Source organism: Schistocerca piceifrons, chromosome 8, assembly GCF_021461385.2.
Source record: "Schistocerca piceifrons isolate TAMUIC-IGC-003096 chromosome 8, iqSchPice1.1, whole genome shotgun sequence".
Taxonomy (NCBI): domain Eukaryota; kingdom Metazoa; phylum Arthropoda; class Insecta; order Orthoptera; family Acrididae; genus Schistocerca; species Schistocerca piceifrons.
This window is the reverse complement of record NC_060145.1, coordinates 352,026,341-352,054,336: the sequence shown is the minus strand read 5'-3', so window position 1 is coordinate 352,054,336 and position 27,996 is coordinate 352,026,341.

Sequence of the window (27,996 nt, the reverse complement as noted above, 5' to 3'; positions counted from 1 at the left end):
ACAATGGAAACGGATCTTCCCATCGATGTAAGCTTAATTTTTAAGACTCATTTACGTCTTACGACCCCAGTTAATCTTGATATTAAGTGCTCATCCTCTACAGTTTTCAGGTGTTGTAAATGAACTACATTTAACAATGAGATCCGAAAAGAGCTTTTACAGGTTATAAAGTTATACAGAAAATATTTTTCATTGTAAAAAATTATCGTAAACTGGTATGGCCTAGTTGCACTTCGCGGAGTTCTCCCAAACATACTTTCATACGTGAAGATTTCGTTATGTTATTAACGACAAGCTGAGTTTTCCCTGCTATGAATTCTAGATTGTAACGGCGAACCTGGGGTTGATAATACGTAACCTTAAATTTCATCTACTAAGTAGCACTATGGAACGCAACGTAGTGCCTTCCTTTAGTCAAGGATCATAGCATTAATCAAGGCGCCGTAATCTGCAGTCGAATTTCATGATAAAGAGAGTGAGTTGAGTTTCCTTGTATTTCTGTTCGAAAATCTTATTTCATGCCTGCCGAGAGTATTTTAGTTGGGACAAAAGGTCATAAGACACAAGCGTAAGGCATGTTCCATAGTTCTTTTACAGAATGACGTTAGCAGCGTAGACCTAATATTATCTGAATCAGTCTGCTGACATCAAAATGGTAATAGCCTGTGTTATTTTACAATCACTTGCAACCTCTCGTTAGTCCACGCGACCTATTCTTGGTTAATTACCTTCACAGTTGCGGAGGTCTGTAGCTTAACTCAAAGTAGAAATATTCTCAAGCAACACGAATGGTGTGTTTTCAAACTACAGTGAAGGAACGGTTCAGACTGTAAAACTAATTATGAGTAGGAATTCAATGTATCAAACACTGGATTACCATTCCGAATGATTAGAGATAAAATTCACATTCAGACTTAAGTATTCCTTGGTATTCCTGACTCGTTTAAAGCAAATTCCAGAGTCATTCTCCTTTCATATTGCCAGTGCCAACTTTATTTTCCGCTCTTTCCGTACCTATAATCCGATAATGTGCTCCATCTTTGATAACATTGTTGACGTGTTGTTGTATCTTAGCTTACTTTCCATCTGCTTGCATACTTAACACGTGTGAAGAACACTTTTCTCCACAAATCTTGTATGTTCTCTTCGATTTGAAAATTCTACTTTGCTTCATAATACTCAACAGTTGTGAATCTTCACGTTTTGGCGACGCAAAGACTGTTCCATTAAGTTTCGGGCGTGCAGCTGCAGTTGTCGAGGCAAGAGTTCAGCCCTGTAATTTCTACTGTTAATCAAAGCTACTTTGGAGGCTAAGGCTGTGTTCATTCTATCTTTGCAATACTGGAAAATAAGAATGAGTCCAAATAATTTGGATAGGCTGTAGGTTATTTAATGATGTGTGTGCAAAAGAGAAACAATACCAGAATCGGTTCAGCGAACTACACTGAGAAAACTCATGAGATACACCCTAATATCGTTTCGGACCTCATTTTTACGGCGTTGTGGAGCAACGTGACTCAACAAGTCGTTGAAAGTCCGCTGCACAAGTATTGAGACGTGCTGCGTCTATAGAGATCGATAACTGCGGATGTGTTGCAGGATTTTGTGCACCCTGTCGATAATGTCCCATAAATGTTGTATGGGGGGCAAAATCAATCGCTCGAATTGTCCAGAATCGTGGCCCGGTGGCACGTCGCATTGTCCATAAAAATTACATTTTTGTCTGAGTAAATGAAATCCATGAATGGCTGCAAATGGTCTCCAACAAGCTGAATATCACTATTTTCAGTCAATAATCGGTTCAGGTGGACCAGAGGAACCAATACATTCCATGTAAAGACAGCCCAAACCATTGTCGAGTCACCATCAGCGTGTACAGTGCCTTGTTGACAAATTTGATCTTTAGCTTCTTGGGGTCTGTATCACACTATAACTCTACCATCAGCTCTTACCAAATGCGATCGGGACTTATCTGACCAAGCCACAGTTTTCCGCTCGTCTATGGTCTAACAGATATGTTTGTGAGCCCCGGAGAGGCGCTGTGGCGATGTGGTGCTGTTAACAAAGGCACGCCAGTCGACTTACTGCCATAGCCCATTAACGTCAAATTTCGCCACGCTGTCCTAACGGATGCAGCGGGTATTTCTGCGATCATTTCACGCAGTGGTACTTGCCTGTAAGTACTGTCACTTGTTCGCAAACGCCGATGCTCCCGCTCGTTAAGTGAAGGCTGTTTATCAATGCGTTGTTCTTGGTGAGACACAATGACTGAAATTTGGTATACTCGACACCCTCTTCACACTGTAGTCTCGGAGTACTGAATTCTGTAACGATTTCGAAAATGGAATGCCCCATGCTTCTAGCTAGAGCTGCCATTCCGTGTCCAAAGTCTCTTAATTACCGTCGTGCGAGAATAATCAGGTCGGAAACATTTTCACATGAATCACTAGACGAATGACAGCTCCACCAGAGCAGTGGCCTTTTATATCTTGTGTACGCGATACTAACGCCATCTGCAGATGTACGCAACGCCACCCTCATCACTTCTGTCACTTCAGTGTACAATACATATGCAATGGTTAAAAGTATGACAAGTAGCCCTTCTGAATGCTGATAAGGTCTTGGTCGTGATTTGATCTACATACTCGTCTGATAACAGGCGAAAGGGATTTCATGAATGAACTAAGATAAATCTATCGCCTCGTGGAATCACACTGCCTTCTGCACAGCCTCTTATAGAAACGTGTTCCCAAACGATAAAATTGCTTCCAACGTCTGTTTCTTATTGTAGTCTGAGCCATGCTGGCCCCAGCTTATGCGTCGGTTTAAACTTTGACTGTTACTCTGCGTTTCGTTATTGCGGTTATGCCGCGGTTCTTCCTCTTGCTACGTGTGGCAGCAGCGGTGTGTATCGATATTCGCACCTTGTACTATCTTTGGTCTGGTGCTTACAGTTTCCGGCTAGCCGTTGTGCGGCAGTCGGTCGGTTGGTGTGGGTCAGCCAGGAAAACTCCGGGCGGCGCAGTGGGCCAGGCCCGCTGGCGGACTCTACGTAGTGTCGGAGTGTGTGGGAGTTGTTCTGATTGCTACGGGGTTCGTGGCTCACCGACCCAAGACATGAAAGTTGAGTGGTGATTTAATACCGAAGCCAGTCTGTTCACATTGTACCGTTGGTTTTCATGGTTGGCTGTTTGGCGTATTCCCGAGAACAACAGCTAGTGTTTGAGTTGGCGAAAGTTTGGTCACCATCCAGTACAGTTTAACTGTATTTTGGTTATCTGAAGTCCCAGGGCACCAGAGGAATTTTCAGCCTTGTGGCCGTGAGCGTTCCGGTTACCTGCCCTAGCCGCTGACGTAAAATTCGGGCAGTGTCCTTTAGTCACCGTGTTGTCTCTGTCCAACACGTGTGTGTAGTTTTGACAACTTATGCATACTTGGTTGTGGGCGGCTACGCCTTTTACGTTTTCGCATTGGAGTTCCTTGTGTACTGGTCGGATTGAAAGCAAGTCGTCTTATCGGAGGGTCCGTTGACTGTGTCTTGGTTGGGTTGCCGACGGATCGGATATAGTTGAACCGACTACCTGTCTCCCCTAAGCGGACGTTAACATTTCAATTCCAGACCGACGGCCGGCCGCTATGGCCGAGCGGTTCTAGACCCTTTAGTCTGGAACCGCGCGACACTACGGTCGTAGGTTCGAATCCTGCATCGGGCATGGATGTGTGTCATGTAATTAGGTTTAAGTAGTTCTAACTTCTAGGGGACTGATGACCTCAGATTTTGAGACCCAATAGTGCTCAGTGCCATTTGAAGTTTTTTTTCTTCTTTTTGCAGACCGACCCCCGGAAACTTCTGAGCGCCGCTGCCTATACTGCCTTTTATTATTGATTGTGTTTTTTAATGCCTCATAGCCCATTGTTTGAATCTGTATGCTTTTAGTTGGGTTTTAAATGATGGGACTTCAGCAGTTATAAAATTGAGAGTTCCTTACTTGTCATGTCTTGCATTATTTGGGCCTTCAGCCTCATTTTAAAAAAATAAAATTGGATGAAGCTTTGGGCATTCTGCTTTTTGAAAATTCATTGTAGTTGTATTTCTCAATAATGGACTTTCAGCAGTCTTAATATACTACTGGCCATTGAAATTGCTACACCAAGAAGAAATGCAGATGATAAACGGCTATTCATAGGACAAATATATTATACTAGAACTGCCATGTGACTACATTTTCACGCAATTTGGGTGCAGAGATCCTGAGAAATCAGTACCCAGAACAACCTTGACACGCCTAGGCATTGAGTCAAACAGAGCTTGGATGGCGTGTACAAGTACAGCTGACCATTACAGCCATGGGGATAAGATGCCTGTGATCTCGACTGCTAGTGATACGAGGCCGTTGGGATCCAGCATGGCGTTCCATATTACCCACCTGAACCCACTGATTCCATATTCTGCTAACAGTCATTGGATCTCGACCAACGCGAGCAGCACTGTCACGATACGATAAACCGCAATCGCGATAGGCTACAATCCGATCTTTATCAGAGTCGGAAACGTGATGGTAGGCATTTCTCCTCCTTACACGAGGCATCACAGCAACGTTTCACCAGGCAACGCTGGTCATCTGCTGTTTCTGTATGAGAAATCGGTTGGAAACTTGCCTCATGCCAGCACGTTGTAGGTGTCGCCACCGGCGCCAACCTTGTGTGAATACTCTGAAAAGCTAATCATTTGCATATCACAGAATCTTCTTCCTGTTGGTTAAATTTCACGTCTGTAGCACGTCATCTTCGTGGCGTAGCAATTTTAATGGCCAGTAGCGTATTAAAATTCCTTACCTGTTAAGTCTTAGAACGTTTGGGCCTTCAGCCACATTTGAAATATTATGTAAGGATAAAACCTTGCGCTTTCTGCCTTTTGAAAATTTATTGTAGTTGTGTTTTAAATCGTGGGCCTTCAGCTGTTTTAAAAATTAAAGAGTTTGTGCCATTAAGCCGTAAGATTGTGTGACATATTCAGTCAATAGTTAAGCTCGAAAATTTGAGCTGTAATGTTTGGGAAACTAAGCCAAGTTATACTCGTATGTGTTCGAGAATAACTGACAGCTGCTCATTTTTGGCCCCTTTTCACAATTTCAACTATCTGTTCTGTCCTGCAGATTTAACCAGACGTTTCATAGTCCATGAAGAAAACTGCTTATTGGTTCAAATGGCTCTGAGCACTATGGGACTTAACATCTGTGGTCATCAGTCCCCTAGAACTTAGAACTACTTAAACCTAACTAACCTAAGGACATCACACACATCCATGCCGGAGGCAGGATTCGAACCTGCGACCGTAGCAGTCGTTCCGGACAGAGCGCCTAGACTACCGCGGCCGGCAACTGCTTATTTTAAAATTATTTTTTTCGCTTGAAGAAGGCAGGTGCATCACGGCCTTTATGTCAGTTATTTTAGCATTTCAAATATTTTGTAAGATTTCGTGGTTGTACGAGCAGAAGGATTATAATGACGCTGACGGACCTGTTTATGTGGAATGGAGAAGTCTTCGGATGTATAGGGAGAGATACCTGCTTTCGTTGTTTGCAGTCTGATGTGGAATGTTCCATTTGTAATCGCGGGATGAAGTTAGGCGACGTTAGCTGCAACGGAACATCGACAACCAGTGATAATAGCCAACAGAGAGATGAACGGCTACGCGACAAATTCGGAAACTAAACAGTAGCATTAATAATGACACTTGGAGAGCACCTTCCGCCCCTGCACGCGATAGCTAGTGTCTGACCCATGCAAGTCTTGAAGTGTGAATGAACATGGAGCGAATCTTCCCACTTGCTGTCACGCAGGGCGAATATTCTTCTGTGGAACCTACAAAATGGGAGCCAGCCTCGAGTCCCTGTGGGATAATGTGGGCATTCAGACGGCGAAAATACCAGATTAGAATTTTAATTAACATTTCGTGCAGAGAAAACCATAGCCCCTTCCAATTCTGCAACCCAGTCGGACAGCCTCACAGCTGCAAGCCTGGCCTGGAGCACACAGAAACATACTACAACATAAGCGCCCCTCCCCTCTCTCCCTCTCCCCAGCCACACACATATTCGCAGAAAGAGACACAAGCCGACTCGCACGTCTACCCATCCACTCACCTGCTAATTCGAGAGCATGCTTACACACACACACACACACACACACACACACACACACACACACACAGAGGAACGCGTATTGCGTGAAGGTCTCGAATGTAAAAGGGTATTTGGCCGACGTACGAGGACACATTTCGCCTGAAAAGAGCTTTTGTGCAAGTGCGTGTGCGTGTCCCTTTAACGTACTGAAAAGAGAGAAAGGAAGCAAAACACTATCTCACTATGAAAAAGCGTCGACTGGACAAAGACTGGGGAGATGAAAGCGGCGACGGCATTAATGGAGCTCACCTTAGAACGGTCTCAATTCTTGACAACTTGCATTGATTTCCCATGAAACTAGCAATGTTCGAATGAAGATGATTCTATCGCCGTCTACGGTAACTTAGTGTAATTGTTAACCCACATTGACATTTCATCACAAATTTATTAATTATGACTGGGAAACAATTTTTATATCACCATGATTTTAATGATCACTTCTTCTTTCACTGAACAAAACACGATACTTTTTGGTCTATTACATGACAAGAGATCGGTAGTTAAGGAAAGCAGTAAGAGACAATCAGTAGATATTTAATAATCGCAAACAGACGCGCAGTTTCGACAATCAGTAAACGCGCCCTTGAGGGTACTCGTCAGTACGTTTACTTTGTATTGCTCTTTAATTAGGCCACGAATAATAGTGAATTTGCTTCGAAGGCAGCCTCTAAAGTACCTTGAGCTGTCAGTTTTATATGACTGTTCAAGAAAACGGAAACATAATCAACAGATTGTAGCAGATCCTATTTGTTCTCATTTCAAAAAGATGGGGATATATTGTAATGGAACACCACGTACAACACATTCCATTCGCAGAGAAAATAATCCTTCTAATGCTGTCATCATACTGATCATGATGAAAATGTGTTTTATGTAACAAATTAACTAACACGTAAAACAGAATTTGTCAATTCTATGGCCGAGTGGTTCTAGGCGCGTCAGTCTGGAACCGCGCGACCGCTGCGGTCGCAGGTTCGAATCCTGCCTTGGTCATGGATGTGTGTGATGTCCTTATGTTAGTTAGGTTTAAGTAATTCTAAGTTCTAGGGGACTGATGACCTCAGATGTTAAATCTCATAGTGCTCAGAGCCATTTTTTTTGTCAATTCTAACATATTACACGAAATGAAAAATAATATTAGCTTCCATAAAAATCAAATAGGTGCCAATTTTGTCTTGGCACAACCTATACGTAACTTACTAGTGACGTGCATTATTATGTCGCATTATAACGTAAATTGTTCCCATACAAAAAAATTCTTGTGTGACATCCCTGGAAACACTCAGAATGAAATAAACGACAAGGTACAAGTAGAATACCAAAAGCTACAGGTGACACTGGTTCATAAAGTCATCTCCACCACACACCTAAAGGTGGCTTGGGGAGAGAGAGAGAGAGAGAGAGAGAGAGAGAGAGAGAGAGGCAGATGCACAAGGTGCCTAAGGCAGCTATCAAATTCCAATACGGTGCTGTTTACTGCTGCCAGCCAATAGCCGCACGCAATGAAACCTTGGCCTTGGAGGGTGGAGCAGGGAGGTGGACGGTGATCTTCAGTGGCTGTTCACACCGCTGCTCAGGTTAACTTTAAAAATAATTGCTACGAAGAAACATTGGCGAGCAAAAGTTGATGACGAAAGCTACGGTCACACGACGTGTCACAGTCGACTAATGTACGCCGATGAAGAACTGCTACAGATAGTACAAAAGGTACCGTAACTGGAAGAAATCCACGATGAGACCAACAGAAATGACAATTTTGTCCAAGACAGCAATAACACTGAAGCCACCGCGATTTATAATGGTCTAGTGGACATTAAAAACGGCCGGACGTCGGTCTTAATAGGTGTATGATCACCACAGAGTGCACTGTGCCCTGCAATGTGCTCCCACGCAGACCAAAAGGCTCCTAAGAAGTTCTTCTGATAGGGGGTTCGAGTCCTGTAGCAGATTGGTTAATAACTGCTGGATGGTCGTTAGAGCATCTGGACGTGCTGCGATACGCCTCCTCAATGTATCTCACAAGTGCTTGTCAGAGGTTCAAGTCCTCCCTCAAGCATGTGTCTGTGTGTTTTGTCAATAGCGTAAGTTAGTTTAAAGTAGTGTGTAAGTCTATGGACCGATGACCTCAGCAGTTGGTCCCTTAGGAATTCACACACACACACACACATCTGGAATTTCTGTCAGGGAAACGAGTAGGCCAGACCATTCGTCAAGTATGCTCTCATTCCAAGAGCTCTTCCACGTTTGCTGCTTGATTCAATATAATCTACTTCTTTAGACACTGCTGTCATAGTTACATATTCTCTGGCACAGACCCAACCTTCAGCTACTCCACTGAAATTAAATGAAACAGTGCATTTGTATGCAGATGATTGAGCAGTGAAGCTGAAGTTAGTACAATGTATTACACCTCCAAATGTTTCTCTTATTTCCCACATTAACGAACAAAACTAATAAACGATCAAGGAATGAAAATAACTGTAGATTTATTACAAAGAATAAGAAAGACATCGGACGTAAATAGACGAGAACCATATTGATTATATTCAAGCACCTGTTTAATGCAGTGATGTATTGTTGCATGCGAATCTTGCATAGGCCCGTAAAACGGGAAAATTTTCCAAGTCCCAGAGTGAAGCTATGGCAACGTCAACACGAGACCGCTGCAATGAAAACATTTCGCCACCAAGACTGAGTCAGGGCATAACACAAGATTGGCATTTCTGGCGAGCCACACATTAGACATCAGGAGAATATAGTAGGTCAGAACAGCCAAACGAACAGGAACGAAAGAAAGGCTAAGATAGATAAAAAAAACGGTGCCAAGAGCTTTTATGAACCAGTTCTATACTATAAAAAACTCGTTAAGTAAACACGCCAGAAGGAAAACCGCTGATGCCTTCGAAATAGGAAGCCCTATACGGTCGTGACGAATGACGTGGGGTAAACATTGGACACTAGTGCGCTCCATAAATACCCTAGTAGCTTAGCTCGTAAGGCAGTCGGTCAGGTGGATGGGTGACGTACATGATGTTTGCACCCGACTTACTAACTGCAGTCAAGGGACGTCTGGCACAAGTCTGTTATGTAATTTCGGCACACTAGGGACAAAATGGCTACCTCGACATAATTACCAGTTGTAGAGTTCAGAACCACAGTCTGCCTCTCTTGCAGATGAGAGGACCTGGAGGTATTTCTGTCCCACCAGGACCAGGTCAGCAACGTTCCTACGATTCCAGTCGACTGAATAGGACCTACCAGGACGGCAGGTCAGTGTCGTCGAACTTCACCGCTACGCGATAACCGCCATCGTGGTACGACGGATTGCCATGAATGGTGGTGGTGAGCGGGAGAGGTCTTATGATGATGATGATGATGATGTTTGCTTTGTGGGGCGCTCAACTGCGCGGTTATCAGCGCCCGTACAAATGATGAGGACAACACAAACACTCAGCCATCTCGAGGCAGGTGAAAATACCTAACCCCACCGGGAATCGAACCCGAGTCCCGTCCTCAGGAAGCGAGAACGCGACCACGAGAACACGAGCTGAGGACAGGGGAGGGGACAGAAAGTCAATATATGCACCGCCGTCACTCACTGCGGTACAGCCGGAGCCAGAACCTCCACAGATGGCGAACCGCCAGTGCAGCAGCCACGTGGAACTAAGTGTGCTGTGTCAGCTGCCGTGAGCGGGCTGAAGGCCGCTTACGACTAAATTCCTGAGCGTGTGTTGACAGACGATGGCAACCACGAATCAAGACACTACCTGTGTTTTTATGGAAATAAATAACTAATTCTGGATTCTCTTTCATTGCGCGTACTGGTGGCCACAGGACAAGCAAGGAGCTGACTGGGAGAGTGCCTCCTGGCATAGAATCAACTCTACCTCCGCTCTCCTAATAGTCGCCTCTTGCAGTTTGTACTGATCTACGGATGACAAGTAGGGAAGTGCATGGAAGATTAACTATGGCTCTGACGTTAAATGCGGGGAACGGGATCTGACTGAATCTACTTTGAAATTAGAATTATATTATGCTGACGGGCGTTGATATATATATCAACGGGGACAGGTGAAAATGTGTTCCCTGACCGGGAGTCGAACCCGGGATCTCCTGCCTACACGGCAGACGCTCTATCCATCTGAGCCACTGAGGGCACAGTGGTTAGTGCGACTGCAGGGACTATCTTGCACACGCCTTCCGCAAGACCCATATACTCACCTTGTATGTCCACAGGCTACATTCGTAGTGTCCCACCGCAACACACACATTATTCGTGGAAGACATTCCTACCAAGTCCCGTAAGAATTCGAGGAAACGTGAGCATCCGCACAGAAGAAGAAGGTCATGGTTGGTATTGCCAGAACGATACACTTATATGGATATGGTGTCTGTTCTTGCTGACATGTCCGAAAGAACAGACACCTTATAGATATAAGTATATGAATCTACTTTTGTTAACGGCGATTGTAAATTACAGAGCTGTAACTTGCCACAGTACACATAAATTGAACAGTGACTGCTGCTATTTGAACGAATATACCGCACGCGATTAAAATTCACCTTAAGGTGCACAATGCTCGTCATACGTCTGCAGGAGCGTGCAGTGCTGCCACCAGCACGCCTCTGCTTCGACTAGAATTGTAGACCTTCCCAGGTTCCTTGACGACGTCTCCCTCCGACGTTACTTCTCGTCCCAAGATCCTTGACCGATTGTGCAGACCAAAACCAGTAAACACAGTGCCCAAAGCTTGAATCTTGATCTCCCTCGCCTCGTGGCCAGAGCCCCATCAAACATTTCTGTGTCTCTTCACTGTCAGTTCCAAAACCACACCATATGGGCTACTCACGTATAAACTGAAACTATTAATCGAAACGAGGCAGTGTTTCTTTACGCCAATTGCATAATACCCCTCTCTCAGTACAGCCTCTCTCCAGAAGACCGGCAAATTCCTCTCTGTCAATCCTATCGCCTCCCGCGACAGGAAACAGATGTTTTCTAATGTCACTGTCCGGTTTCCAATTAAGGCACCATTTCTCTGCTCCTGCAGAAAACCACTTGGCGTGTGTGCATATGTGACTTCCAAAAACGTAATTGCTGTCAGGACGACAGTGTGTCTTGGCTGCCGCCACGCTGGCCTCCTTCAGCGACAGAGGACAGATGCTTTCATGATTCTTAAAGAAACAGATCTCGCGGGATGGTCCACAGAAGTAATGAGGGTGGATACCTGCAGAATCTGAAGAAAGCAACCTCTTCGGCAGGGATCAATTATCAGGGCGCCAGCCAGTCGTGGTGCGGCTAAAGTAGTTGTAAACGACATTACCACAATTTTCTGGTACAATGTACTGCGTGGACCGCAAAGAACCCTTCTCCGTACGTGGCTGGGGAAGGGTGGGGGAGGGGCTGCTGTTCTACTGTGTCCACCAGCATGCCTGCCCCTCATGAAAGCAGCGACCATATCTCCTAGGCTGGGACGAAATACCTAACCATTCTCTGAACTGACACCAATAAAGAGACCGTTTCGCCATCTACACCTGGCGAGCTTCCTTTCGTCTATCTGCAGACATAACTGTCCAACTAAACATTATAGCATACATAAATTGAGCCCCGTCACCCGAAAAAACTCCGTGAAATTAGGTACCAATGACCTCAATACACAACGACTATAAACCATCTTTCATAAGCATCATATTGGCCACAGTGTTTTCCTAATTAGATACAAGTACCCTAATTGCATACGTTCACGTCATCTGAATAATTAAAGTGAAAGAAAGGCAGGCCCAAATAGCTTGCACCCGCTCAACGGTTATTCTCTAAGGGATCCAATACAAATTCTTTATCGCTTATTGGGGAAACTTTTTATAACGAGGCGGCATATTTGTTTGAATGTGTCATGACCCCGACTTACTCTGTATTTAATAACGATTTTTTTAATAGCTCGACGTTTTCGACACGGATAACCCCTCGTCGCCATTGATGACCAATTTTTCTGTGACTGGCACAGACGCTTTGCAAAATACAAACCTTAGTATTTAGGATGGAAGCATGTTTGTGACGCTAATGTAATGTGGTCTTATGATGATGAGGATAATTTATGTGAATTTTGAAACCATCTAAATTCAGCATGGGGAAATATTCAGTTTGCAAATAAAGGAGGGCTACCTGACATCCATAGATTTATTTGCTGCATTGCAAATATGACTGCACCTTCAGGCATGTTAACTATCGCAAGCTAATTCATACAGACTTTCATTCACATGCAAATACACTACTGGCCATTAAAATTGCTACACCACGAACATGACGTGCTACAGACGAGAAATTTAACCGATAGGAAGACGATGCTGTGATATGCAAATGATTAGCTTTTCAGAGCATTCACACAAGGTTGGCGCCGGTGGCGACACCTACAACGTGCTGACATGAGGAAAGTTTCCAACCGATTTCTCATACATAAACAGCAGTTGATCGGCGTTGCCTGGTGAAACGTGATGCCTCGTGTAAGGAGGAGAAATGCGTACATCACGTTTCCGACTTTGATAAAGGTCGGATTGTAGCCCGTCGCGATTGCGGTTTATCGTACCGCGACATTGCTGCTCGCGTTGGCCGAGATCCAATGACTGTTAGCAGAATATGGAATAGGTGGGTTCAGGAGGGTAATACGGAAAGCCGTGCTGCATCCCAACGGCCTCGTATCACTAGCAGTCAAGATGACAGGCATCTTATCCGCATGGCTGCATCGGATCGTGCAGCCACGTCTCAATCCGTCAGTCAACAGATGAGGGCGTTTGCAAGACAACAACCATCTGCACTAACAGTTCGACGACGTTTGCAGCACCATGGAGTATCAGCTCGCAGATCATGGCTGCGGTTGCCTTTGACGCTGCATCACAGACAGGCGCACCTGCGATGATGTACTCAACGACGAACCTGGCTGCACGAATGGCAAAACGTCATTTTTTCGGGTGAATCTACGTTTAGTTTACAGCATCATGATGGTCGCATCCGTGTTTGGAGACATTGCGGTGAACGCACATTGGAAGCCTGTATTCGTCATCACCACACTGGCGTATCACCCAACGTGATAGTATGGAGTGCCATTGTTTACACGCCTCGGTCACCTCTTGTTCACATAGACGGCACATTCAACACTGGACGTTACAGTTCAGATGCGTTACGACCCGTGGCTCTACCCTTCTTCGATCCCCGCGAAACCCTACATTTCAGTAGGATAATGCACAACCGCATGTTGAAGGTTCTGTACGGGCCTTTTTGGATACAGAAAATGTTCGCCTGGTGCCCTGACCAGGACATTCTCCAGATCTCTCACCAGTTGAAAACGTCTGGTCAATGGTGGCCGAGCCACTGGCTCGTCACAATACGCCAGTCACTACTGTTGATGAATTGTGGTATCGTGTGGAAGCTGCATGGGCAGCTGTACCTGTACACGCCATCCAAGCTCTGTTTGACTCAATGCCCAGGCGTATCAAGGCCGATTTTACGGCCAGTGTTGGTTGTTCCGGGTACTGATTTCTTGGGATGTATGCACCCAAATTGCGTGAAAATGTAATCACATGTAAATTCTAGTATAATATAAGTGTCCCATGAATACCCGTTTATCATCTGCATTTCTTCTTGGTGTAACAGTTTTTATGGCCAGTAGTGTAACTACTTTCACAGTAGCTGATACACCCAGAGCTAGCAAAAATTTTGATTTGTCAGTAACGCGAGCGAAAATTCTTCCTCATGAGCAAAAGCTCTGCTTTATCAGCCTGAATTCTGACTCTTCAGTAAAAATAGCTGCTGTCCCAGATCCTTCGAGTACATATGAGAGCTTGACAGCTGAAACTGATCTATGTTCTGTGATAGCAGAAATTGTCAGCTTCCTCTGAAATGCCTTATTTCCAGAGCTATTAGGTAGGAACATGAGACCAACTGATGAACACTATTGTTTGTGTTCATTATTGAAGAAATTGGACAATATTGGTACATAAACTTTAATATAAATTATTTCTAAAATTGCATATACCTATCAGTAGATTTTGAAATATGCTTATGGCAATATATGCTTGTGACAATATTATGGTGGTTAAAGTCTTTGATCAAGTGAGCTGCCAAAAAAAATTAAAGAGCGGAGTACGTGTAATGTTAACAAACAGTTCTGTACATGGTGAAATTCCCAATTTTATCTGTGCAAGAAACGGCATCAATGCAATACAACCATTTCTCCTACATGGCAATGACAGTGTGACAGCAAGATAGATATTGAAAGAAAATGACAAGGAATCACTGGAGACCATAAAAATAAAAAAGGAAACATAAAAATCCTCTTTTTGTACCGTATGAAGTGGAATAGGCTGGCGTTAAAATGTCCAGTGTAATTGATGACCTGCCTGAGAACAACAGCAGCTTATTACTGTACTGACCAGGATTAACGCAGTATTTTACAGGGATTTTAAACAGAATGGAAGTGTGTGATTACCTTACATCAATCCAATACTTACGTACGCAAGAAGACTACCATATACATGACAATGTGATTGTGAACAATAAGAAGGAAGTTGAAATAGACTGCTTGACGAGGATAAGCACCCATTGTAAAGCTATATAGCACATATGTATGTGTAACCACAAGCCCAGGAGTGAAACAAGATATTGTTAACCATATTATCGATTTTATGAAGGCCCAAACATCCGTCTACTAGAAACATCTGCGTCTTCGTTAGCTAACGAATGAGGTATTACCCGACTGGATAATATAACATACAATTACAGTGGTGGATGGTGTGTGTGACCCTTTATAATATGAAATCGTATTAAAAACCAACCATCTGTATTTTAAATGTACTCAGCTGTACTATATGTAAATTGCTTCCATGTGTTGTAAATTATTGCATAACTTGAAGAACATTTGCTGTGTTATGTTTAGTAGTGAACTGCGATATGCCAAATGGCACAGTAAAAAGGGACGGAAATTGAGTGGTGTACATGTGAACCTTTCAGACAATCAAGATCAAGACTAGATTTGAACTATGTTCTATCTGCCTGCAGTTTGAATCTGCAGTTAAAAAGCTAACAAAGACTCAAACAAAGGTGATATAAATATTATAAATATTAAAAATAGGAGTTATATTAAGGCCGCCGAAAAATATTTTTCTAATTGCAGTTGTTACAAGTAGATAAAGCTGAACTGGGCTTGGTTCCAACGATAAATGTTATTCCATACTTCTTAAGAATAAAAACTAATGTAGGAAACAGGTGAAAGCCATTTCCTATTATAGACAGTACTTACTTAAGTGCAGTTAATGTGTTAAGAAAATTGGAAATGGAAGAGGTCAAAGTAGAAAAATGCTAACTGGAGTGTTTGGCAAAATCAAACAGAAGAATTACAGTGAAGCACTGGAGCTATGTAAAATTACATTGAAGGAAACATTAGAATTCTGTTTAAAGCTACATTTCTGATCAGATCAGCATAAAAACGTTGGTTGCATTCTATCTAAATATGAAGTGCAGGAAATTGTGCACCCCAGCAACAGAAAAGCCAATTGAAGAGTTTATGCCAATGGAGTACCCACTGTCAACATGTTTTCCTTTACAAAATTTGTGTGTGTGCTATGAAAATGGGGAGGAAACGATTTGCGAATGTACATCCAAGGAGATGTAGAATACTTTATCAGTTATGTAATGCAGGACATAAAAGGCAAAACTAAAATTCAGTACTGTTTTCAGTTAGGAAGAAACGGAGTTAAATGATAAAGCGATACAAACAAAGCTTATAGCAAAGTAGATATGCAATAGAATTCGATGAAGTACCTTCTTACTTTTTGTTAAATTACTTATTGGAAAAAAGACATAGATTATTCACATGTAGTTTGAATCGGACCTTGAAAATTATTCTAGATCCTATAAAAACTAAATCAACCAATCATAAAAGGAGTTGTTTGCTGTGTGTACATGCATATGTAGAAATTAATAGATTTCTTACAAGGATATTTATTTTATTATTTGTTATCCTGCAAATCATCTTATTTTTGTCTGTGATCTGAGAGGTAGATTAATGTGAGTGGTTGAGTGACCTTGAAAGCTGATAGCTGAAAGTTTCGCAACCGTCGTTTCTTACCTATGTGAGGCACCTAGGCATCTGTAAAAGTGCCTTATGCACTAAAAGACTATTAGCTTTGGGGATGGGGCAACACCACCTAATACTGAGTGTGAGATGGGGCAACAAAAAATTTAGGTAGATTTTCAGACTGAAAGACCCCAAAATATATCAGCAATATTCGCAAGAATTGAAACGTCCCCTTTGAACAATTTTACGAGACTGTGCTTAACCTGACACACAATATTTTTAGCGCAACGCAATCTGACTTTCAAGAATCCCTACAAAAGAATGGCCCTGACTAACATTAAGCTATACCTTCCAGAAATCACTTACCTCACAAAAATCTTCGCTGCTCAAGCTACTGCAATACAGCGAGCGCCACTACTGCCAGCTAAATAAAAGATTCAAACTATGGAAGGCACTAACTACTGATAGGGATAGTTAGCAAATGAAAGATATTAATAGAGAACGAACAATGTATTTACCTTGATATCATCATATATAAATATAGCAGTTCATGACAAATTTCAAAACTCCGCCATCTCTCTCCCCACATCCACCACTGCTGGCGGCTCACCTCCAACTGCGCAACGCTACGCGCTGTTCACATCCAGCTGCCGCTGCCCAACACTACAATGGCGAGTATTACAACAATGCAAAGCAGCCACAGACTGCACACAGCACAGCCAGTGATTTTCATACAGAGGTGGCGTTACCAATAAAAAAACCTAAACAGCCTACTTACATAGCCCCCATGCTCCCCACAAAAAATTTTTACAAATTGTATTGGGCAGTGGCCAATACAGATTTGAAAAAAATTTTTCATAATTACAATAACAAAGAAATCAAATGCACACACTTATTGATACAATGTTGGTCAAAAGCTCAAATTTTCTCACAGTCCATAAAGACAGTCCTGATCGTTTATTACGGTAAAATAGTAGTGTTTTTCTCAAAGTCTGAGCAGTAGAAGAAAATGCACACGGAAGTAGTGGATTTCCATGCAGTCTTGAAGTAGTAGTGTTGTCCTTCCAACAGAAAGACAGTGCTGACTCTTGACATGCATACAGGTAATGGGCCACAACAGAGCAAACCCACAGCGGAGTCAATCGAAGTTTTGAAGAGTATTGGTGGGTAGATCATCACAGAGCAGACCCACTGTAGTCCTGGTAGAGATTACGGTATTGGTGGGGCACCAGAGGTGCAGACCCACTGTAGTCCTTGTAGAAATAATGGTATTGATGGATCATCAAAGATGCAGACCCACTGTAGTCCTTGTAGAAATAATGGTACTGGTGGGTCATCAAAGATGCAGACCCAATGTAGTCCTTGTAGAGACGGCCAGCAGCCATCTGTTGCGACTGTGCAGGTGCACAATCACCATCAAAGAGTCTTGCGGAGAATATAGCAAGTCCATAAACCACCACTTGTGCACTCACAAAGTTTTTGGAATTGTCCTTAGAACCAGCAATGCTGTTATCCAGTCCCTTGCTGAATTAGTAACACACGTGCAAACACTAACAGTCCCTACTTCTCACATATTGTCCATATACTATGACCAACAGAAACGTGTGCAGTGAAATGTAACTTACAAGTTAATAATATGATGAACTGGTGTCAATTACAATTTTATAACATAAGAATACAATTACAAAGGTACAAAATACATCATTAAAGAACATAACAATACAGATAACATTTGTAGTAAAACAGGCGTTACAAAAGAATAGAAATAGACATATACGTCAGTGTTACAGGAATTATGACATGAGTACATACATAAAAGATCAGAATAACTTGCGAAAAAACCAACTTCACACATGAGCATTTAAACAGAATGAATAATGTCTAACATCTTTACAAAGTAAATAACATATTATTAATGCCAATTATATTTGAGGATAACAGTATTCCTCATCATAGTGAATGTAGCTTAATATTAAAAGAAAAAAAATTCTATGAAACTACACAGAGACAGGAAGAAAACAACTACACAAGGGTACACCAACACATAGTGGGATAACACCAATAGGAAAGGATAGGGTTCGTTTTCAGTGTAACATTTGGTACTGCAGTCCAACCCAAAACTTCATATATCTTTCCTCTTATTTCATCCTTTGTTTCCACCAAAAAAATTCTATCTAAGCATGCTTTCTGTATTTATATGTTCACACATTTCTCACCTCAACATTTATTTCCAAGAAAATCCTACCTAAACCTGTTTTCTGTACTTTTTTTCGTATAACTTCTCAATGCATTCTTTACCTATTCTCCATAGTCAGTTTCTTATATAGTCTACCCCCTCTTAAGCTAACTTAAATCTACTGAGCTCAGATGCTAAACTAAGGGACGAGGCAATGCAGCAGCACATAAAACAATTAATATAAACAGCAATGAAAAAAATGGAAAATCGCAAAGCAAGCTACAGTAAATCTAAATTACCAAGTAATTCAACATTACAACTAATATGAGGCAATGTGCAGCAAACAAAAAAATAAATCTGGCGTAGCAGAGTAACACAAATTAAAGTTCAGTAGCACTATGCCTGGCAAACAGCAGCTTATATCTAAACATGACATAGCTCAAGCAAAAAAAAAGTAGTACACTAAAGATAACAATGCAGATAAGGGAAATGTATAATCACATCTTAATGTCTAAGTAATTAAAGAGGTGCACCACAACAACTTATTGTAAAAGAAATATTACCATGTACTTGAAAAGAATATTATGTATGCAGTTGCTGTTACTAGTCCCTTCTTATTGTTCTTTCCTTTCCAAGTGCTCCTTTTTTGAAGAATGTGGATCACAAAATTATTATTTAATAGATCTGTTGACAGAAAGTGTTCACATTAGCAAATGCATTTAATTTTATTTTATGAAACCAATGCTGCAACACAGCTGAAAAACAGGTGTCAAATGAAATAAGCAATTACGCAAACCAAAGCATAAAAACATCATTCAATAGTCATGTGGCATTTCGTAAGTCAGTAGCTCTCAACTCTCATAGAAAGACACTTGTCATAATCAGGTGTGCAGATGTACAAATATTTCCCATCAATTCATAAGCATTGCAGTAATTAGCACATAGTACGAGTAATCATATGTTTTCAGGTAATGAGCGTGTAATATTTGCGATGCTTTCTACAAAGGAATGTCAATAGCAAGGTTAATGGAAGTAATGAGGGTGTCGCATTTGCAATATTTTCTCTAAAGGAATGTCAATGGCGAGGATAAAGGCCTGCCTTTTTTTCATTTTTTTTTTCTACCTGTGCTTCCGGAAAGGCACACCCTAATGGCTTGTTCTCCAGGTGTTTGACACAGCTGCGTGCCCACAACGCATTACGTGCAGGTGGTCACTTAACTTTCTTACGGAAATATTTACGACACCAGTTTCCGCTACAGTGACAGTCTCACATAAAAATATTTCACAGGTCAAGAATTAGCGTTGCAAATCTGTAGAAAGAAAATCCTATAAATATAAGTGTCCAAATAAAATATTCGTCAGCACTGTGATACAGTCACGCATTTACGCACATTTCATAACTCTTAGAGTACGATTCTTGGTTTCCAACATACTTCTTATTCCTCATATACGGTAGCATCATCTTATTGATCATAACCATATCTCAACAGCATAGTACACATCGTCGTCGTAATAATAACATCATAACACCTCAGTCAAATCTCAAAAATGTCGAAGCTTTCTGCAATAATTTCAAAACCTAAAAAAAAATTCTTTGCTCATTTCAATAGTGTCATCTACCTCAAACGTACTTTGAAATCATGCTCCCTTACCAAATATATCATTCAAAGCTCTCATAGTATCACAATGGTTCCGAAAAAATATGAACTGATCACACAGTACAGCAAAATACAATTTCGTAAGTGTGAAGTAATCCAACTCTGTAATTGCGTAAACATATGTCACTGATGTAATAAAAAAAGTTTATCTCTCAGTTACATGATCAGATAGCTGTGTAATTTGTGTGTTAGAGAAATATGGTACCGATGTGTAAAGTTGTATAAGCAAATACCATATTAGCTAGGGCTCCTTGAGGTTGCCACACACATGGTACACAAAGTAAGCGTGTACCCCCCTGAGGATAAATGTAATTATACTCCCAGGTGTTACAAATTACAGCAATGGAATAAAATGTATCACGGAAAACTTTCTTTGTAATTAAAAAAAATCTTTAAAAATAAGTGTTTTAAGTATAAGATTAATCACTCAAATGCGTGTACTGTAGCGCTAAACTGTGCATCTTGTCGCAACATAATCTCTGTGGAAGTGTCGTAGTTATTGTCCTCCGAAAGCTAAGTTCTGCAGAAGTCAATGTACTTACCACATGATAAACAAAAGTGAAATGCTTTGTGTATAGATATCGTAGTTATTATGCTTATTGGCGTGATGAAGAAAGTACTGTACAGTAACGTATTGTTATGCCACAAAAAAGGCTGTCTCATTGTTGCTATACCACAAAAGTTACTACTAAAACATGTTTTTCTTCCTAGAAGAATTCAGAAAACTGTGCAGATATAAAACAGATACACTGCAAAAGCAACATTGTGAATTGTCACTCATTAGTAGCGTCATGATAACATTGTGTAGCTGTCACATAAACCAACCACTGTGTCCTCTGGTATCTCACAGAAAGTACTTTAAACCCAGAATGTATTTTCAAGTAAACCAAAAGTTGCATTAAAATCTCATTAGCAGTACCAGTATGTGTCCTAAGTATGTAAGCCTGACAGTCGTTACGTAATCGTGCAACTAACAAGCAAGAATGTACAATTAACAACACTGTGTCGTCTGTTCGTTATAACAATGCATTGGTAATTTCTGTTTAAATAAGTTCTCTTGGTTCTTGACTGGATATTTCACTTCAAACATTGTTACATGTTAACAGATTCTAAATCTGACAAAGCATACTAGAAATGTGAATTGAAAAGTTTTATGGCAAAGACAAAGTTAAAAAGCAGATTATCTTTCAATAAATGGTTTTACATGCGAAATGTGGTGTAAACCTTTACTCTTCCTAGTACGCAGAGTTTCAACTTCAACGCAATTATCATGTGGTATACGTCGGTAAGGAATGCTAAAATTTTTCTCAAGGTTAGCGTCTATGTTATTTTTCTCGGAGCCAGCGGGCGCACGCGGCTGCCTGCTGTGCGAGTCATTGTCTGTCTCTTTGTTGGCGCGCGTTGTTATTGGGATTAGGAGACCTAACTTCTACAAATTCGCCTTGCCGAGAGGGCCCAGCTCTGTTAGAATCCCGCCAGTTCTGATGAAATTCAGGTCTGTCGTTACGAATATATCGTCTGTCGTCATGTCGGTAGATTCCGTAGTTTCCGTCACGTGGTGGAGAATTTCTCCCTGAATCGTGACTGTGCGCCGAACTGTTGCGTCTGAAGTTATTCTGTCTCCCGTAATAATAATTATTTTGGTTCCCATATTGTCTGTTTCTCTGATTGTCTCTGTGATAGTCATTACTACGGAAATGCGATCTTTCTCTGTAACTATTACTCTGCCAGTGGTTGTCATACGGGTGGTGTCTGTTTTGGTCACGATTTACGTTGTAAGAATAGGCTTGTCATGTCCAGTTATTGCTTCTGTCGTCATGGAATTGTGACGGATGTGGCCTGTAGCGATTGTTTTCCTGTTTTTGCATCCCGCGACTGTCTGTGTCAATTTCTAATTCTTGTAAGAGTCCCTGAAAAGCTTCAATGTCGTCTTTGCAACGTCCTGCCAAAATAATATGTCGTAAATGTTCAGGCAATTTGAGTAAGCAAATGCGGATGAGTTCTGAGGGGCTGTATGGGTTTGAAAGATACTGATTCTTATGCAACATGTCTTCAAAATATTTCACAAGACTGGAAAATTCAGATTGTTCGAAATGTTTCATCATTATGATGCCATGTTTTACTTGGTCTTGTGTAGCTTGAGACCAATACGCTGAGAGGAAGGCATGATAAAATTCTCCTTCACTGTGACAATCGTGAATGACCGATCGCATTCTTACAGCTGGTTCATTCTCTAAGTAGCCACACATAAATTCTAATCTGTGCTCTAATGACCAGTTGGGAGGAAAATAATGAGAGAATTGATGGAGCCACGCTTGTGGATGAATGTCGTTGCCAGAATTCTTAAATGTTTTGAATTTGCGTGTAGTAATGAACAGCTTATAGTCAAAATCGTCATGTCGGCGAGTCGCATGTCGGTCATTGTTACTTCGTTTCGGCGGTTCCATCTCAAAATCCAATGCGCCTTGCCAATTTCTTTCATAATTTCCGAAGTGTCCTGTGTTATTATTTTGTGGTTGTTCCGTATTTCTATGTCCCTCTTCCCGTATTGGAGCACGAGTGTCCTCTGAAATACGTAATTCTTGTATTACCTGTGTCAACTGATCTTGTACTACCCGGATTTCTCTTTTGTACTGTGTATTGATTTGATTTTGATTCTGTTTGAATTTTCTAATTTGTTCATACTCTTCTGTGTCAGTGAAAGCTACAGGTCTTGTGTCATTCAGATCATCATCTACCTTTGTAGATAAGTTAGTGACCTGATCCGAAAGTTCGGCTACTTTCTCCGATAGTGAACACATTTCCTCAGTGTGTTTTTCTGAACCAAGTTTCAGAGTGTCCATTTGTGTTGAAATCGAATCTACTGTGTCCTTTAAGTTTTCCTGAGTTATTGCCAGTTGCATAACCGAATCGGTAGATGCAACTGAGTCAATTTTAGCCCACAAGGTCTCATGATTTTCATGAACAATGGCTTGCAGTTCTTTTATGGCTGCTTCATGATTCTGTAATGCATTTTCATGCCGCGAAAAAATAGGTTGAAAATGCTCACAAATTTGTGTTTTTACGTCATTACAGACTTTTTGACATTTCGATTCAATGTTATGTAACTCAGTAGTTAAATCTTCACGTGTTTGTTCAAGTGTTTGTTCCAATGAGTCTAACTTTTTAAGATTTTGTTCCATTGTGTCTAACTTTTGCAGCTTTTGCTGTGTTTGTCTCTGATTTTGTTCCATTTGTTGCATTAGTTGTAATAACAATGCATTAGTGTCTGGAATCTGTTCCTCTACTCTTTTCGGCAGTGCATTTGCACCGGCAACATTCACATTTTGACAAGCTGAAAATGTGTCTTGACTTATTTGAGAAAACGGTGGTGACCCAAAACCTGAATCTACAGTATTTGCGAAATTGTGTCCTGTCATTTCGGATTCCTGAAGCGAGCTGTTGCCGACCGATCGATCGATAATGCTTCCCTGTTCACTACCTGTTTCACTGTCTACACCATTGTTTCACGCCCGCTCCATTTCCCTATGCACAGTTACCAAATTACTACTTTGAACATCAGTTAATTCATTACTCGGTGGCGCTAACACACTGCTTTCATTTTCACTGTCATTTCTCAGTTTACATTGGAGCCTAGTATTACGTTTTTCACACGCCATTATTGTCACAATATTTCACACGATAACACAGAAAAGCACAATTTGAATAGCAAAAATAAGAGAACATATTAACATAGCACTGAAAATAATATGTAGTTAATTACAAGCGCAGCTGCGAAATACTTGGTGCAAATCTACATGCATGCCACAACTGTTTTACAGTACAACAATGAAAGACTGCAACTACAAAGGAGATTTTCTCTACAATTACGCGCTAGCAATAAACAAAATCTACACTAATTACACAAACTACAAGAAAAAAATCAGAAGATTCCAGTGAGGTGTCCTCAGCTAAGGGTCGACATATGAAACGTCCCCTTTGAACAATTTTACGAGACTGTGCTTAACCTGACACACAATATTTTTAGCGCAACGCAATCTGACTTTCAAGAATCCCTACAAAAGAATGGCCCTGACTAACATTAAGCTATACCTTCCAGAAATCACTTACCTCACAAAAATCTTCGCTGCTCAAGCTACTGCAATACAGCGAGCGCCACTACTGCCAGCTAAATAAAAGATTCAAACTATGGAAGGCACTAACTACTGATAGGGATAGTTAGCAAATGAAAGATATTAATAGAGAACGAACAATGTATTTACCTTGATATCATCATATATAAATATAGCAGTTCATGACAAATTTCAAAACTCCGCCATCTCTCTCCCCACATCCACCACTGCTGGCGGCTCACCTCCAACTGCGCAACGCTACGCGCTGTTCACATCCAGCTGCCGCTGCCCAACACTACAATGGCAAGTATTACAACAATGCAAAGCAGCCACAGACTGCACACAGCACAGCCAGTGATTTTCATACAGAGGTGGCGTTACCAATAAAAAAACCTAAACAGCCTACTTACAGAATCAATTCTGGTGAATCTGAATTTCTCAGCACCATGTCCATGATTTATCACAGAAGAGTTAACGACATGGACACAGTAGGTTCCGAAAACAGTGATTCATAATTTTGTCACATGCGGCTATTAAAGGAAACGCCGCAGCGCGTAGCGTGAAGCAGTCACCCTCCGTTTTCTGGCGGTGGCGCCTTTGTCGCAATTGAAGGCTTCGGTGTTTCCCTCTAGCGGGAAAGGGGAAAGGTGCGTGGTTCGCGTGGGTTTAAGAGGTGGCTGTATGGGCTCTCGTGGAGAGTTGGCAGTCGGGGCATCAAGAAGCGACTTCTCTGCCGGTGCTAGAGGGACAGAGGACAGACCGCGGCATCAGCGTAAGCGACGCGAGCAGCGGCTCCGTGGTATGGGCCGTTAACTGCTCGTCGCGAGAGGAATCTTCCTGAGCGTGGGTCCGCAAGCCGCCTAATCTGCAGTTGGGCCGTGTGCTGTCAACCGGCGAGGAGGTTCTGAAAATTGGCGCGCCTTCCTGCGTCCATTGAAACGGCTGGCAGCGGGCGGCTCGGCAGAGCATTTGGAGGTGCGGCGTTGGTTCAGTCATAGGAGTCGTAACACACCAGAAGTTGAGTATTGGTTGTTAACAGATTTTATGAAGTATAATTGAATTCAATTTACTTATTCTTGGTAATTATACCAGCCGTATTTTTTGGGGGGGGTTTCCCGCAACTTATTCTCGTCTGCCCACCCGCGGGAAGGTGGTATTATTAGAAAGGCTGATCCGTTTGTCCCCTTTTTGAGGACGAAAAGTAAAGAGTAAATCTGTGATTCGTATTGCTTCTTTCCCCTCCCAGCTTACCTACTGGTTTATTCGACTGTTAACCTCTGCCATGTCTGTGAAAGTCTAAGGCATCAATGACTGTACTGTTTAAAATGCAAGGCACTAAGACCTGATCCATTCTCTCGCCTGCCATAACTAGTATTACTAGACTCACGTGTAAAAGGTACTCTAAGAAAGAAGAAAAATTCCTTTTGCCTCGTGGTAAGAACTGGTCAACGAATTCCTGCTCATCTGGAAGCTGTAACTTACGTAAATTTGTGTTTATGTATATTTGGCTATAAACAAGCAAGGTTAATGTACGCCGTAGTGGATTTTTTATATTGTTTCTAGTCAGCAAAACTGTTGTGTGTTTTTCCAATTCAATACCTTTTAAGACTTTTACTCAACGTGCTTATGTGTTTTATACAGGTAGTTGGTTATTAGTGTGTTTTATTGCAACGCAAAAGTTTGCCATTTCATTATGGGTAGAAAAAGTTCGCAAGTCCTACCCGGCGAGAGTGTGTGTGTGTCGCAAGTTAACTGTCACAAATTTGTAAAATTTGTTTTTTATATATATATATATATATATTAGAAATGTTAATGTTATTAACTGTGAATTCCCCCCCCCCCCCCCCCCCCCTCCGTGTGCCTGACTCATGCGTTTTGGTTTTTCTATTTTGGGAACTTTTGTAAACAGGATTGTCTTTATATGTTGCAGACAAAATAGATTCTGCGCCATTTAATGAATGGAGTGAAATTCACCTGTAATTTAGCTGAGCTTGAAATATTATACAGCGTCACGTTGTATACGTTAAATTGCTTGCCTGTACTTGCCTTTTACTGGCGAGAAATTTTTCAAATAATTTAATAATTTAAAAGTCCTTTGCTATCGCAAATTGGGACTTATTTATTAAATGATTGTTGTTTTTTTTTAAAAAAATATCGTAAAGTCTTGCCTCACATTTGAATAAGGAATGTACCTGAAAATTGTGTGTAATTTCACCAGTTATTCCTTGGCACCTTCTTCCACTTCGCATTTTGTGTACTGATTGAGATTTATAACCTTTGGTGAACTAGTAGTAATTTTACGGTTCACAGTAGATCTATGTGAGATAATATTAGAATTCTAAAAGAAATTCGTTGTAGCTGCTTCTTTAATCTGCTAAAGAGTTTAGTTCTCTCATATAAAATCATTGTTTTTTGGCTTAGGTCTATATGCTTTCTCAGCTGTGAATGTGAATTAAGAGGAAGTGTTTCACACAATCTGAACACCTTATTGTTTTTGAAGTATGTGATAGGTATGAATGTATTTATAAGACTAAACTGTTACTGCATCCGTGTGATAGACTGTATGACTATTATGTAAAGATTGTATTATTTTAAAATGCAGTTCACAGCCGTTTAGATTCAATTAATGCAGGTTCCTTTCTAATGTAGGTACCTCAAATGTATACTCAAACTGTCACAACCTTCCGTATACAACAGATGATATCCTAAGAAGTGTGGAACATGATAATTGAATTCGTTTTCGATTGTTATTATTTCTATGAATTTTTTTATAAAAAGCTTGATATTAGTAGTGTTTCTGTTTAGTGTTTTTCCCTTTCTTTACTCTGTAATTTAATGATAGTGACGAAGCAGATGGGGATTATTGCATATAATTTTTTGGCTTTCTATGCATGCACATAGAAGATGAAATTTAATGACAAGGCAGAGGTGGACAGAGGCAGAGAGATAGGGAATACTTTATACATTTATGTGAGTTGCAATTTAGTGACGAGACAGTACTATATTTAAAGAAGTGGTACTTTATGCAGGGACAGTGTGTGTGTGTGTGTGTGTGTGTGTGTGTGTGTGTGTACACTTGCGCCTGCGTAACAGAGAGTTTGGAAAAATAGAGTGTGTATGTATGCATGTTATGTGTTTGTATTGTACAGATGTGCAATTTAAAGAGGACGACATTGAATGCATATTTTACTGTGGTGCTTTCTCTGAATCCTGTCTTGGAGAAATGGGCACTATGTGTGCAATGTTATCCATGGCCTCCCAAATAATGTTATCTTGAAAAAGAGTATTTTTATGCCCTAAGTGTCCTTTCGCACAATAAATGAAGAAAATGTTGGATAGGCATTAAGGAAGATAATATTATAATTTTAAGTTTTACTTATTCTTATACTGGTCAATATTAAGTGCTGCCTCATCTTATGACGTCATTTCTATTCCCATTCAAATAATTATTTGAGCATTTTCTCAAATTGGTGCATGTGTAAGTATTAAAAGCTAAGTAGCACTAATTCAATGCAAAAGGTGTAAAGTGCAGCGACTTCACACAGATTTCCAAGTAAGAACCGTACAAATGAATCAAACATTGAAATGTGAAGCGGAGTAATGTGAGATGAGGAAGGTTTCGCAATGATTTTAAGGACGCTATCTTTCATGTCCTGCGTATGCTGAAAAATCAAGGTTGTAAATAATTGCTTTTCATATGCCTGTCTGTGACGCAGTGTGTTATCATATTTGGCGTACATGGCTACATTAGTGTTAAACTTGCAACGTTACCGATGGAGGGCGCCACGAACTTGT